The sequence below is a fragment of the Cavia porcellus genome, unplaced genomic scaffold (genome assembly GCF_034190915.1).
Source record: "Cavia porcellus strain 051 isolate PalLab524CR breed Dunkin Hartley unplaced genomic scaffold, mCavPor4.1 scaffold_19, whole genome shotgun sequence".
Lineage (NCBI taxonomy): Eukaryota > Metazoa > Chordata > Mammalia > Rodentia > Caviidae > Cavia > Cavia porcellus.
In genome coordinates, this window is record NW_026947502.1 from 26,682,154 (window position 1) to 26,696,184 (window position 14,031).

A 14,031-nucleotide genomic window follows, 5' to 3' on the forward strand; every position below is an offset into this window, starting at 1 on the left:
TCTCTGCTGCAGTGACTGGCCCTCTCCAAAACCTTGTTCAAATCTGTAGCATGATTCTTTTGTGGGGTAGTGTGGGCAAGGGAAGTCCTGTGAATCTACTTCAAATTCTAATCTTGGGTAGTGTGGACAAGCAGGTCACTTTTAAAAGAGAAAGAGACCTATAAACACTAGGGCTGCTACCTCTAAAGACTCCAGAGGCTGATGGCATTGGTAGCATCCTGCAAGTAGCAGCAACAATGGATTGGCCGTGCGCTGGGATTGGTGAGACCAGCAGAAGATGCTAAGAACTAGGAGAGTGGTCAGGGTTAGCTGCCGAGGAACCTGATGGGGTCAATTCAAGCCCCAAAGCTGTAACTGAATGGGCAGAGGGCATGCCGGCATCACAGTACACCGGCTGTAACACCAAGGTCTGAGGGACACTGACACTCAAGCCCAGAGCTGCTAGCAAAGCTGGATTTTGTCCATTTGTCATTTTTATCTGAATGGTGAAAAAGAACCCACAACTGATGGGCAGCACCACTACATCAGATTTATAAAGAAATGATCCCCCCTTCTTTTCTTCTCCTCCCAAGCCTTTAACATCATGAAGGGCTTTTTCTTTTTGGCTTTTTCTTTTAAAGAGAGTGAAAAAGCACAATAGAGCAAAATGAAGCAGTGATAGGACAGTAGGAAATCTACAATAGTTACTCTATTGCATATTATTACTCTCTAAATAGTTGCTCAGACTTCCAGCTCTGCCTTGCAAAGTCAATCAAACAGTACAGTTCCTCCAAATCAGCTGGTTGCTTACTGGGTAGTGTGGGAGTGGGGTTTTTTCTTCTCTTCCTGTCCTGTGTCCAGGTGGCTCATGGGGACAGGGCAGGGTGCAGCTTCCTTCCTGGTTCTCCCCAGTCCGTGCACCAGCTGGCTCACAGGCTGGGTCTTTTTAATGAATCTTATTGGTACATTTTATATATACATAATGATAACATTCATTGTAGGGAATTTGTACCTGTGCAGGATATATCTTGATTCTTTTTTTTTCCCAAGCCCCTCCCCTCCTTTCAAGTCCTCTTTCCCTCCTTATTTACAAAATGAAGGGAGTTTTTAAAGCCTGCTAGGTGATGGAAGAGAGAAAGGTTTGTGAGGAGCATATTCACACTTACTTGCTAAGAAGGGTGTAAATGCAGTAGCTCCCTTCATCCTGAGCAATGTCTCAGCAGATACAAATTTTCTCCAGGTGAGGAATCTGAGGCCCAGTGAGGCCAAGGGATTTGCCCAGGTCACCAGCAAGTTGTATGTGGGCTGAGAAAGTGAGTTCAGGCTTCACTGGCTCAGAAATGGGTGCAAGTTTTCTCTTGGGGATGGAGAGTTCCAGGAGTCCTTTCTGGAAATAGCCAACCCACGGAGCCCGAGATGCTTTCTCCACCCTCACACGGTAGGTTCTCCGTCCTTAAAGACTTCTGGGATGCATCTCTCCATGCCTTTGCTGATTTGTTGAGCAGATGATATCTTAGTCCATTTGGGTTGCTGTGACAAAATATCACAATCTGGGTGGCTTATAATCATAAGCATTTATTGCTCATGGTTCTGGAAACCCGAAGTCCAAGATCAAGGCACGGGTAGATTTGGTGTCTGGCAAAGGCCCAAGCTTGTGGGCCTCAGGGAGGAACTGGCAGTTGACCTAAAATGATAGGGAGCCACTTAAATGGTTTGTGAAACATGATATGATAAGATTTACATGAAAGAGATCAAGTGCTATGGGGAGAAAAGGCTGCTATGAGTAGAGATTCTGCGTGCGTCTATCTCTAAGTTTGGATGTGCTGCCCCAATCAGGGACAAAAACCACACAAGGCAAACTCAAGGGAAAGAGATCTCCTTCTCAAATACCTTGCTGCTCCATCTGTACCTCCAACTCACTGAGAGACTGATAAAATGTTAGCCCATCTCATTCTGTCCACCCCACCCTTGATGGAGTCCCTGGGTGTCCCTAACACACAGAGGCCACTTTCCACATTTCGGGTGGGGTCATATCTGTGTCTTCCTCAGAGTGTCCCAGCCAACCCAACAAGCAGGGTTTATCTGGATACCTATTTTACAGAGGCGGGAATTGAGGCTGGAATGAGCAAAGCAAAATGTCTGATATCACTGGCCTTCCAGAGGTGCAGAGAACAGAAGGAGACCTTAGGAGACAGATCCTTTCAGCCCTGCCATCAGTTACGAACTACACTTGTGCTTCTGGGCAGAGCGTGAAGAAACTGCATGAGCTCTGCCATCAGCCTGCCATTGCCCTGGCTTCGCTGGGCCATGGTCTGACGGCAGCGACCTTCCTGAGCTCACAGGAGGGGAGTGCTAAGGCAGCCTCTGCAGGTCTCTGCTCTCTCTGACTCATTTGCCACTTGCTCAAAATCCTTCCAAGGCTCCCTCTTTCCTCAGCAAACCTCTGGGGTCTGGAGCTTTCAGCAGCTGGGCACCAGTCTCGTGTCTTGGGCATGCTATGGTTTCTATCTAGATCTCCCCTAAGAGAAGTGGCGACGAACCTATGGCCACAGCTGGCTGCGCGATCTCTGAAAACCTCACCATCACCATCCAAGAGCCTTGTGCACTCATACCTGGGGCTTTAGGAAGGTGACTGGGTTCCAGGGTCTTGCACCTGCCTCACTGTAGAAGGTGGGGTCTGGTTGGAAGAGGCAGGGCACTGGGAGTGTGGCCCTGAAGGTTGTCTCTCCCTCCCGGGCTCCTCCCTTCATTCTCTCTGCTTCTTGTTTGCATGAGCTGAGAGGTTTTTCCTCTGCAATGTCCATCCACCACTTAGTCCTGCCTTGGAACCAGCCAACTTTGCACCGAAATGTGAGCCAAACTAAACCTCTCCTCCCTTAAATTGCGGGAGACAGGTGTTCTGATCCAGTGCAAAAACGTGACTAAGAGTAAGTGACGCGTGAGAAGCCATGAGGACACGGAGCAAGACTGTCAAGAGGAGAGCTCGGGAAGGAGACCCAGCACTTTCACTTTTCAATAAGCCACTAGGAAACCAGCTGACACTAAGTGCCAGGAACTCACACACATGTGTGCCCACACCGCACCTCCTACAGCAGCAAACCCAGGAGTCCAGCATGCATCTGTCCCTCCTTCCCTCCCTGTAGCCGCTCCCCCAGCCCTCCAGAGCATGCAGAGGGCTGAACAACCCTGGCTGTGCCATGCACCTGCACACTGGCCCCTCAAGGAGGGATGGACAATCTACCTGCAGTAAGCAGAGCTTCAGGGAAGAGGGCACTAGGACTGATATTTCCCGTGGACACAAGAAATGCAAATGGAAATCCTTTCCAGTTGGCCTGGAAGGGATTGTGCTGTATGCCCACGAAGGTCTGGAGCAGGTGTATTTATGATATTATTTTTCTACTCTGTAACCAGGTGGGCTGTGACCCAGCATCTCCCAGGGCAGAGACTCCCTTAGGGCCATCTTGAAGGTCAGGGTGACTGGAAGCAGGAAAACTCACAATAGCCCTTTACAACATCCCCTACAACAGAATCACTGTGGAGCTCTAAAATGTGTATTCCTGGGCTTCCCCCAGACCTGCAGAATCAGAGACTGTCTGCATTTCAAGGACACTGCTCCTGGTGATTCTTGTGCTCACGGAACACTGAAAGTCCCTGGCGCTGGAGGAAGGAGCCCACTGAGTGAACTTGTGTATGTCACAGCTGACTAACAAAAGGGACAAGACTCAGTCACTACCCTTGATGGACTTACAAATCCCTTCCAGAGGCACATGGCAAACACGAGCGCCGCCTACAGACCACTGCCTCCAGACCATGGCCTGGGAGACCAATGCAGGGTGGAATCAGGCTGAGTCAGGGAGGTTCCAGGTGTAGCAACAGTTTGCCTGCAGGCTTGGAGGATGACTGTCTTCATGTAGAGCTGCGGAGAGGCTGTGGAACAACCCTGAGCACACTGGAGGGTGCTATTGGGGACTGTTGCGGGGGCCTTTCTAAGATGAGTATCTTTGTAAGACAGGATAATTCCTCATCTCCTCGATTCTCCAAAGCATGAGATTCACACTTCTGTGTGTCTGAGGTTAGGGTGCATTTTGCAATGGACTGCATGGTAAGCTTGATGTTATGCAAAACAGCACCTGCCACCCACAGCCTCGGCTCTAGGGGAGGGTGGGAGGGGAGCCCTTGCTGGCAAGTAGCAGAACAGAGCCCCAAGTGTGGGAGCTGCCACTCCTCCGAGCGAGCGGGCACAGGCTTTCAGAGATAGCCCGAAATTCTCTGAAAAGGCTCCTCCTCTCGCTCTTTCATTCCAGAGCCCTGCAAGGTGGCAGTGATGTCCTGTCGCAACCTGACTTACACAACAGGCTCAGTGAGCTCCTTGCCAGAGCCGCTGGCCCAAAGGACACAATGGTCTCTATGGGTGGAGCTCTTGTGCTGTCACTGCTGTGGACCATGATCAAAGTCCTGTCTAGCTCCCTAGTGCCCCTGCACTGGCTCATTAGGAGAATGTTACTCAGACTGTTCCTGTCCCTGTCCAGTTTCATGCACTTAGGAGCAAAGCTAGGCTGGGCTTAGTCTTAGACCCACTCTGGAGCTCACGGGGCTTGAGACAATCCCCACATACAGGCTGGGTGACTTTAGGCAAGTTGCTTAACCTCTCTAGCCTCCGTTCTTTCATCTCTAAAGCAAGGAAGATGGCATGGCTTTGCTGAAGGGTGCTGTGAGGAATCACTCATTCAATCTGCTTGCAGGTATTTATTGAGCACCTCCTATGTGCTGGAAGGGCTCTGAGGATAACATTGGTGGACAAGGCAGACAAACCCCCTGCCCTCGGGTTGGTTTTAAGTAGGAAGAAAAGTAACAAATGAGTAAACCTGCCAGAAGCTCTTTGATGAAAATGGAGCAGAGGATTGAGATGACCCATGTCTTAGGGAGGAGGAACCAAAAGCTCGCCTTCCAGAATGATCAAGGTTTAGGGGCCTCTCAAAAGAGGTGACTTTTGAACTGAGACCCTAGGAATATGGTGCAGTCACTTGGGAGACCTGGGAGTGGTGGCAGGAGGGACATTCTAGGTGGGTGGGACAGCAGGTGCAAAGGCCATGGGGTAGGGTGAGGCTCAGTGTGCTTAAGGAGCTGGTGTAGCTGGGCCACAGGGAACACAGACGAACACAGTGGAAGATGGATAGAGTTGCAGGAGCTGGGTAATGGAGGACCTTGTAGGCAGGTGAGAGAGTAAACATTACCTATTGGAAAGAGGCTATCACTAGGAAGCCAGCCAGGGGCGTGGCATGGAGAAAGAACTCTGGCACTACACACAGAGTGATGCAGGAACCAGCTGGGGACCACACTATAATTATTGTCCCCTCCCTAGATGATCCAAAGAACCACAATCTCTCATGCTGACCACCAGGACTGAGCACGGGGAGCCTGCCAAGCTCTCCCTCTTCACCTGACGCCCAGTGATTCATGTGAGGAGACGGTCTGCTGCTCAAGCGCTCGGGATGAAATTATGCAGAGCGTGTGTGGTATTAAAAACTCAGGGAGCATGTATTTTGAGCACAGGGGATGCCAAAATGTAGCTGCTTTATTTAAGGAATTTTGGGGCTGGTGTGAACGGATGTTTATTAGAGCTTTTGCTCCTAGTGGGGGAGAAATAGGTAGGTGCAGCTTGGTTGCTAAAAATATGGGATCCTCAGTCTGGTTTTGTGTGATGTGTCCTGAAATAGTGACCCATCCCCACTTTGCCTCTTTCGGACTGAGCAGCAGAGGAGATTCTTGGAGCTCTGACCTGGAGAAGCTTCACTGGGACAGAATCTGAAAGCACAGGCAGCAATCACCCCCTGAATCTAGTTGCTGAGTTCCAGCTATGGCCAGGTTCCCTGGGAGCAGGCAGTGTCCCTAGAGTCTGAATCCCAGATTGCATCTTCTTTGCTCCTGTGCAACCTTGTGTTTGGACACTGGTCCCAGAAGACAGCGAGTGTCCAGAGGCTTCAGGGCTGGCATCTGTGCTGGAGGTGGACCTGCTCATCCCTGGTCAAGCAGGGACAAGGGTCTTCCGGGCCTGCCTTGCCTGCCTTTGGCCAATGGCAAGAACTGACTCAGAAGCAAGGAGCAGGGCAGCCTGCTGGGATAGTACTTGACAGGCCCATTTTACAGATGGCACCAGGAGGCAAGGTTAAGGGAGGCTCCCCTGAGTCTAGCTCTCCATAGCATCTCTCTGATCTCCTCTCTTGAGTCTTCTGACAGCCCTCTCTATGCCCCCGCCTGCTCGGCATCCCCTTCATTCATTCCTCCACTCAACCACTCCCACATTCATTCATCCCTCACTAACATCCAGAAATTGTTCTTGGACCATTTTACAGCCCTGGTTCAAGTCCTCGCCTAGGGCACCCGGGGCCAGGGAGATCAGACCAGGGGCAGTGTGCCCCTCAGCGGCACTGGGCAGCAACTGCCCTCTTTGGGAGAGTGGCCCAGAATGGCCGGGGCTGGTTACAGGAGCACTGGGTCCTGGGCCCTTGGACTCGGGGGAGCCCCAACACTGGGCAGGCAGGAATGTGGAGGGGACCCATCCAGGCTGAGCAGGGCTCCTGCTGAACTGGCTGCTCCCACTGCTCCCATGCTGGCGGGGTGGAGGGGGGCAGATAACCTACCCTTACCTTGCTGAGGAGTCCCAGGCAGCAGCTTCCACAGGGGCTCTTCAGGGTCCAGGGCTTAAAGGCCAGAAAGACCCTGTTGCAATCTCTCAATGTTGGCTTGGCTCTCAGGTGGCCTGGAGCAATTTTTTTTTTGCCTTTCTGGTCCGCCCTTTTCTTAGGTAATAGTTGCAGCATTTGCATGCGACCCTACCAGCTCACAGCCTGTGGTCTCCGCTGCCTGGTGCACATACCCTCAGACATCCGCACATTTCCTTTCCACCCTCAGGGCCCCTCCCTGGAGAGGCCTTTGCCCCTTATCCCTCCCCTTATTGCCCTCACAGTATATTAGATATGTCCCACTTCCCTCTCCACCGCCAGCATGAATTCTGCCTGAGGACGGGGACTTCAGGTCCCCTTTGAGAAGAGAGTACCAGGGCCAACATATACCTTCTTCCTTGTGGGACACACCTGCCCCTTTCAACCCAGGTGGAGAAGGGATGGAGGAAGGAGATTCACACTGCGAAGCTTTCAGAGACAGAAAAAAGCAAGATTATACATACATACATTATATATATATATATATATAATTCTTTGTATTGACAATTTTGGGAAGTGAGATGCCAAGGATAGAGCGGCCCAGGGCCTGCTTGTGAAGCCTCCCCATCCGTCTCTGCACCAGGCTAGGTGGCAAAGTGGCCTTCGACCTCCCTTCCCTGCCCCCGTCTGGCGAGGACAACGCCTGTGTTGCTGGGAGCTGGCAGCCGTGGGGGCGGGGATGGTGGCAGATGGGTGGCCACAATTGAGACAGCTGCTAGAGCAGGGAGCCTGCTTTGTTGGGTCTTTTCACGAGCTGTGGTCACACACAATGAGGACCCGGGACGCCCCCTTTCTGCACTCTCTTCCTGTACACCTGCTGGACCACCTGTTCCTGCCCGTCTTGCAGCCTCTTGCCTCCCGCAGGTTCCCCCAGCGCTGCCTCCTCTCAGCCTCCTCCTGCTCCCCATCCTGAGGGGTCTGGGGTGCCCCTCAGAGCTCTGCAGCACACTAGCCCTGGTCCCCCTGCCCCAGGCCTCCCCAGCACAGTGCAGCTCTCAGCCCTCCTTTCCTGCTTACCTTCACATGGGGGGGGGCGTCTATGAGGATTTTAAAAACAACATACAACACACGGACGTGTGATCGGCATATAAAGGTTTTCAGCATCTGCATAAATAGTTGCTAAAGGTTTGCTTCTTGTGGCCTTAAAACCGTACACGTGCTTTGAATAAGGTCTCATCGGAACCTCAGAGCTGTGGCTTCTGCTCATCCATTGTCCTGAAAACTTCTCCACACACACCCAGCAGCCGAGCCACCCCTCCCTGCCCAATCACACACCCCAGCAGGCTGCTGTCAGGTGGGGAACGGGGTGTGCTCATTCTTTAACTTGATGAACACGCTAAGGCCTCTCTCCTGAATGCTAAGGTGTCGGATGCCCACATGAAGTGAGGTCTCCTTGGCTTGATCTTGTTTCTGGTGATACTGTCCCGCCTTCCTCCCTGAGGTGCCGTTCCAGCCCCGGGTCCCCACCCATGGCTGTCCCCATGGTGCGCTGGAAGGTTCAATTCTTTTTAACTTGAAGTGTAACATAGAGAGAAAACAATTATGTGTGGCTGCAACTCACATGAAAAGCAAAACGTGCAGCTCAATTTTCTATCAACAAACAACATTCAGGTAAAAAATAGAACATTGCCAGCACAGCGGGAGTCCCCGTGGGGTCTTTCCTAGAAGATGCACCACCCTCTGTGCAGTGGTGGTCCTCATTCTAAAACTATCAAGTCAGTTCTCATTTTCCTTTCAGCTTTGTAACCCACCCTTGCCTGCTTCAAGTGTCATATGAATGGAATTATGTAGTGTGTGCTCTTTGATGCCCACTTTACCCTAGAAGCATGATGTTGGCAAATCGTCCCAGTAATTGGCTGTGCTTTGTTCTTCCTCATTACTGCATAGTATTCCATTGGATGAGTATTGCCCAATTAGTGATCTACTGTGGGTGGACATTTAGGTTGTTCAGTTTGGGGCTATTCTGAATAAAACCATGGGTACTCGACAGGTCTCTAGGATCATATAAATAAGCATTTCGTTTGACTGTATAACTAGGAAGGGAGTTGCTGGGTCACTGGGGTAGAAGTGTGTTTAACTATAACAGATGCTGCTAAACAGTTTTCCAAAGCGGCTGTGCCGATTTATATGCTCAGCAATGCATCACAGTTCCTGTTGTCCCACCTCCTTGTCAACTCTTGATATTGTCAAAGTTTTAACTTTTGTACAACTTCATTGGGGATGCCACAGTTACCTCCTTGTGATTTTAATTTTCACTTCTCTAATTATTAATGATATTCATCACCTTTTCCTACATTTATTGATCATTGAAATACTCTGTTGGGAAGGGCGTGGTGTCTGCTCATTTGTCAACACTGATTTGTTCATCTTTTTCAGGTCAATTTGCAGTTGTGTTTATTTTAGTAAAAAATAACTTCTTTGTTGATTATTATGTATATAAAATCTCTTCAAACTCTATAATCTGCTTTTTTATTCCCATCTTAATGTCTTTTGACAAAAAGAATTTTAAATTTTATTGTAGTGGATCTTCTCAATCCTTTTTTTTTACCGTCAAAGCTTTCTGTGTTCTGTTAAAGAAATGTTTTACCAGTCTGCGGGCTTTTGTGTTACTTTCTAAAAGATACACATTTTGCCTTTAACATTTACCATCTATATGAAATCAATATTTCGGTTGGCATGAGGTAAGGATGCCGTTTAGCTGGTTTTTCTCCTGTGCAGATGTCTAATGACCCATCACGTCACTGGAAGATCGTCCTTTCCCTCACTGCCGGCAATGCCAGCCCTGTCACAAACGTGTCCGTTATGTGTGGCTTCTCTCTCCTGCCCCACAGATGCAGGCATTTTTCCTTGCACAAGCATCACCCATTTGCCACAGCATCACCATGGGTGTTAAATTAATACCCAGTAAAATGAATTCTTCCTCCTTTCTTTAAAATTGCTATCCTCCATCATTTTGGCTCATAAATATTTTGGAAAAGTAGAATTTGTTTTCCAAGTTGTACACCACACACACACACACACACACACACACACAACTTTTTATTAGAGTTGTAGTCACTGAGTCTATAAAACAGTTTGCAAAGAATGGACTTTTTAAAAATTGTCTTGCTTATGTTTCTTTTGTTGCTGAGACGAAACACCTGTCACCCAAAATTAGGGAAGGAAAGGTTTAGCTTACAGTTTTTGGAGGTTTCAGTCCACACTCAGCTGACTCCAAGGCAGGATGGAGTGGATGAGGGGCAGCCATTTACGGCGGCCACAAGCTAGAAGAGCAATATGGGCAAAAATGGGGGAACGCACACCTCCTCCCTCCCTTGTATTGTGTGTCAGCTGTCCACCCCTGGGCAGGTGCAGCACTCACACCACCAAGCCCAGCACTAGACAACAAACCAATCACAAACACTAGATTCAGCTGCCTCCATGACTGTGTGCGGCTTTCTGGGGACATTTAAACAGACAACAAAAATACTGAGTCTCTCAATCTAAGAATAGAATTTGCTTCTTTATTTATTTTACCTTGGATTATTCTTAATAATGTTTTCTGAATATTTTTAGGGGAACCAATTTTTTTAAAAAACTATTAAGTGAATGATAGTCCCAGCAACATATGGACACAGCAAATCCTGGAGACAGCCAGCACTGAGCAGTGTCCACAGAATGTAACCGCTGTGAACACAGCTGTCCTGGTATCAAAGAGACGTTCAGCTGCACCCTCGTGCGTGCCCGCCTCCTGGCCTACGGTACTTACCAGCCACGGTCTCATCCCTCAGTGCCTGTGCCCTGCTGGGAAACCAGCCGTCTACCCCACGGCAGCAGGGTCAGGACAGGGTAGACAGTGTCTCACTTCTCTGTATAAACTGCGGTTTTCAAAACCAGTATCTTGAAGTCTCTCCCACTAGAAAAGTCTTGTACATATGCATTTTAGAGTATTTTGAAATTTCCAACAGGGATGAAAAAGATTGGACAAAAATACCCACTTTCCTGTTACTCAGAGATAATTAATCGCTGGTCATATTTTGCTGCATTTCCTCGAATCCTGTTTTTCTACATAGTTTGTATTTGCTTATTTTGTTTTTACGAGCTTGAACTCTTCCTGAGTGTAGGATTCTGTGTTCAGTCTTCCTCACTTAATATTAAAGCGGAGGCCTTCTTCCTGTGACTCCAAACTCTTTGGGAGCTTCGCAGCCCCCAGCTCTGCAGGCTGAGTGGCTGGCCTGTTTACCAGGAGGTGCTTGGACTTAGCACTGAGTATCTAGCATGCAGTGAGGGTCTCTGGCCATTAACTAGCTCTGTCCAGAAGCGGGCTCCAGATTCACGAAGGGTAGGGGAAGCCTAGGGGGTGTCTGACAGCAGGGCTTGGCACTTAGAACTGTGGCTGCATGGGCAGGTGTCTCTTGGGCGGGACTACTGCCAGACATTCATGTAAATGCTTCAGGCTTATTAACCCATTTCTCACAAACTTCCTAGCTGGTTTCTATTATTTTCCTTACACTGTGATGTATAGCCCGGGACACTGAAAAGTCATACGACTAGGTCAAGGTCACACTCAGTGGACCCTTGGGACTCTGTACCTCCTCTTGTGGCTTCTTCCTCTTGGCCTGTAGTGACAGGTGGGTGATCCAGTCATGGAGTCCTCAGGACTGGCCCAAGCCCTCTGCATCCCAGGTTGGTGGCCAGAGCAAAATTCCACACCTCTCCAATCTTAAGTTTCTTCAAAAAAAGAGAGAGAGGCCGTGAAAGGAAAATGCTCTGGGAACTTGGAAGCTCTGCATCTCCCCAGATGGTCTGAGGTCATAAACTCTCGGGCTGGGGGAGGACGGTGTCTGCCTCCCCGTCACTCAGTGCCAGCTGCTCCAGGACACAGCCCTAGCCGCCTTGCTCTGGCTGACTGATTCCCTCAGGCCAGCAGACTGGGCCTACTTGGTGCGGTGGGTTGGCCTTGCCAGTGGCTCAGAGGGGTGGCTGCTCACCCATGGTCGCCAGACTCTCATGCCAGCTGTGACACAGAGGGGCCAGCAGTAACCACAGCCTGGAGTTTTAAAGAGCCCTCCTGGGATGTCACCCGATTAAGGGACCAAGGGTGACGGAGCAAGCAGATTTGGCAGGGGCCAGAAACAACAGGGGCAGCAGGGAGGAGAAAAAGGACACTTAGCTTTTCATGTTCCCGGGGTCACAAATGACGCTCATACCTACAGTGCCCTTGTTGCATGACCTGCATGACCCTGGTCTCACACTGACTCCTGGTTGCTGAGACATAACTTGCTCAAGTCACTGGAAAGGGAGAAGGAGAATTGGGATTTGAATCCTGGTCCTGTGGAGGTGCCAAGAAATGATGATAACATGGTGTTTAAAACCAAGACAGGCAACTTCTCCTGCTGGGCCTGCTGTGTCCCCACTTCGTTCTCTTCCTCTAGGAGAAATGTGCCTCTGCCCTGAGCAACTGTCCCTGGAGACAACAATAATTAATAATACTGATGAAGTTTTTTATTGAGCACTTATCACATGCTTGGCACTGTTATAAGCCCCTGACGTGTAATCTCATCTAATAATCAGAGTAACCCTATATGGCTGGTGCTCTTAGAGGCCCATTTTACACTTGAGAGAAGTGAAGCCCACAGAAGTTGGGCAGCACATTCAAGGTCACGCAGAGAAGCCAGATGAGGAACCCAGACGGGCTGATTCCAAGGCCCTGACCCCTAGGGTTTATTCATCCATCCATCCATTTATTGAACATCTACTCTACGCCAAGTGCTTTTCCATGTGTCATCTCATCCCAGGTTTATATTCTTTTTAGGAAATAGGGTTTTTGATCATTCTCATTTTATGGACAAGGCAACTGATGTTCAAAGAAGTTAAGTAAATGCACAAAGACACAGAGTCAGGAAGTTGTTCAGCAGGTGCTCTGGCTGCAGAAGTTGGCATGGGCCAAAACATAGTGGACTCGGTGTGCCCAGCCAGGAAGCCTGGGTTCCGCCTGCTTGTAGATAGGCCCAGTGTACAGGAGACAGTGTAGCCTCAGAAGCTCAAAATGATCCAGCCAAAGTCATGCAGACAGGAAGGTGGGTCAAACTCAGCCTGCCTGGCCCCATCTAGGCTCTCTCTGTAGAGAATGGTGGCACTCAGCTGTGGGCAGGCAGAAGTGAGACTGACCATTCACCATGCATCAGATCCCATGGATGGAGTCCACTCAATTTCAGCTCCATTTTACAGATGCAGTAACTGAGGCACAGAAAGGACCTCTAACTCATTCAAGGTCACCCAGTTAGTAAGCAACCAGCTAGGATTTGAGTCTGGGCTCTTAAGCAGCCCACAATCTACTGTTTCTATTTTTCCTTAGAGGTCCATGTCCTGTAGGGCAGGTTCTTGACAGTTTCAGGAAGTCAGCAGGGAGTAATGGGTTACCTCAAAGCCAGGCCAGGGCTGGGCATCAGACTCTGACATGAATCCAAACAGGCCTGCTTTCCATGAGCAAAGTCAAACTTGCAGTCACCAGAGAGGTCCAGGGGAGGACAGCTGGGCTCTGGGGTCACAGTGTGGTCCTGCTACACTTGGCTGTGTGGGCTTGGACGTGATGCTGTACCTCTCTGAGGCTCCTAGCATGCATTGGGGAATAGAGAAGCTAGCCCCTGCCCTGCAGGAAGAGATGAGAACCAAGGGAGTAGAGGAACAGCCTTAATCCTTTCTGAACTCTTTCTCTTGTTTATATGTTGTTACAAGGATTAAATAAAGCAGAATCTAAAGTATTGAGTCAAATTTCTCTGCCAGTGTGACCAGGGGCAAGATACCTACATTCACTGGGCTTTCTTTCCTCATCCTTAAAATGGGCACATAGCACTGCCTCCAGGGGTTACTGCAAGGTTAGCACATCTGAAGGGCGAAGAGGCACCTGGCACTCAATAACCGCTAGCTACTCCTGTCTTGTAATTATCAGCAACTGCACTGCACATGCAAGTCCTTAGGGCCAGGGGCTAATTTCACTGCAGCTTTACCTTAGGCTTCTGCTCCATGCTGGTGACATGTTTCAAGCCTCCATCCCCTGTGTGGTACAAGGGTTGAATTCAGGGCTGCTGTGACCCCAGCCTCTAGCAAAGCTGCCTCTATGAGGTTTCAGGCAAATGCCAGCTTTTGACCTTTTTCAGACGGCCATCAGGAGACCCATCCATCTGGAAATCGCTGATGTGTCATTAGGCAAAGTCAGGACAAAATTAAGTCTACTCTCTCTTCTTGTGCTCCTCAGGGGAGCTTTCTTTGGAAGTGGCTTCAGGACTAGACTAAGCATGTATCTGCAAACAGGGCAAAGAACACCATGGCGTAAGCCTTCTTTCCCTTT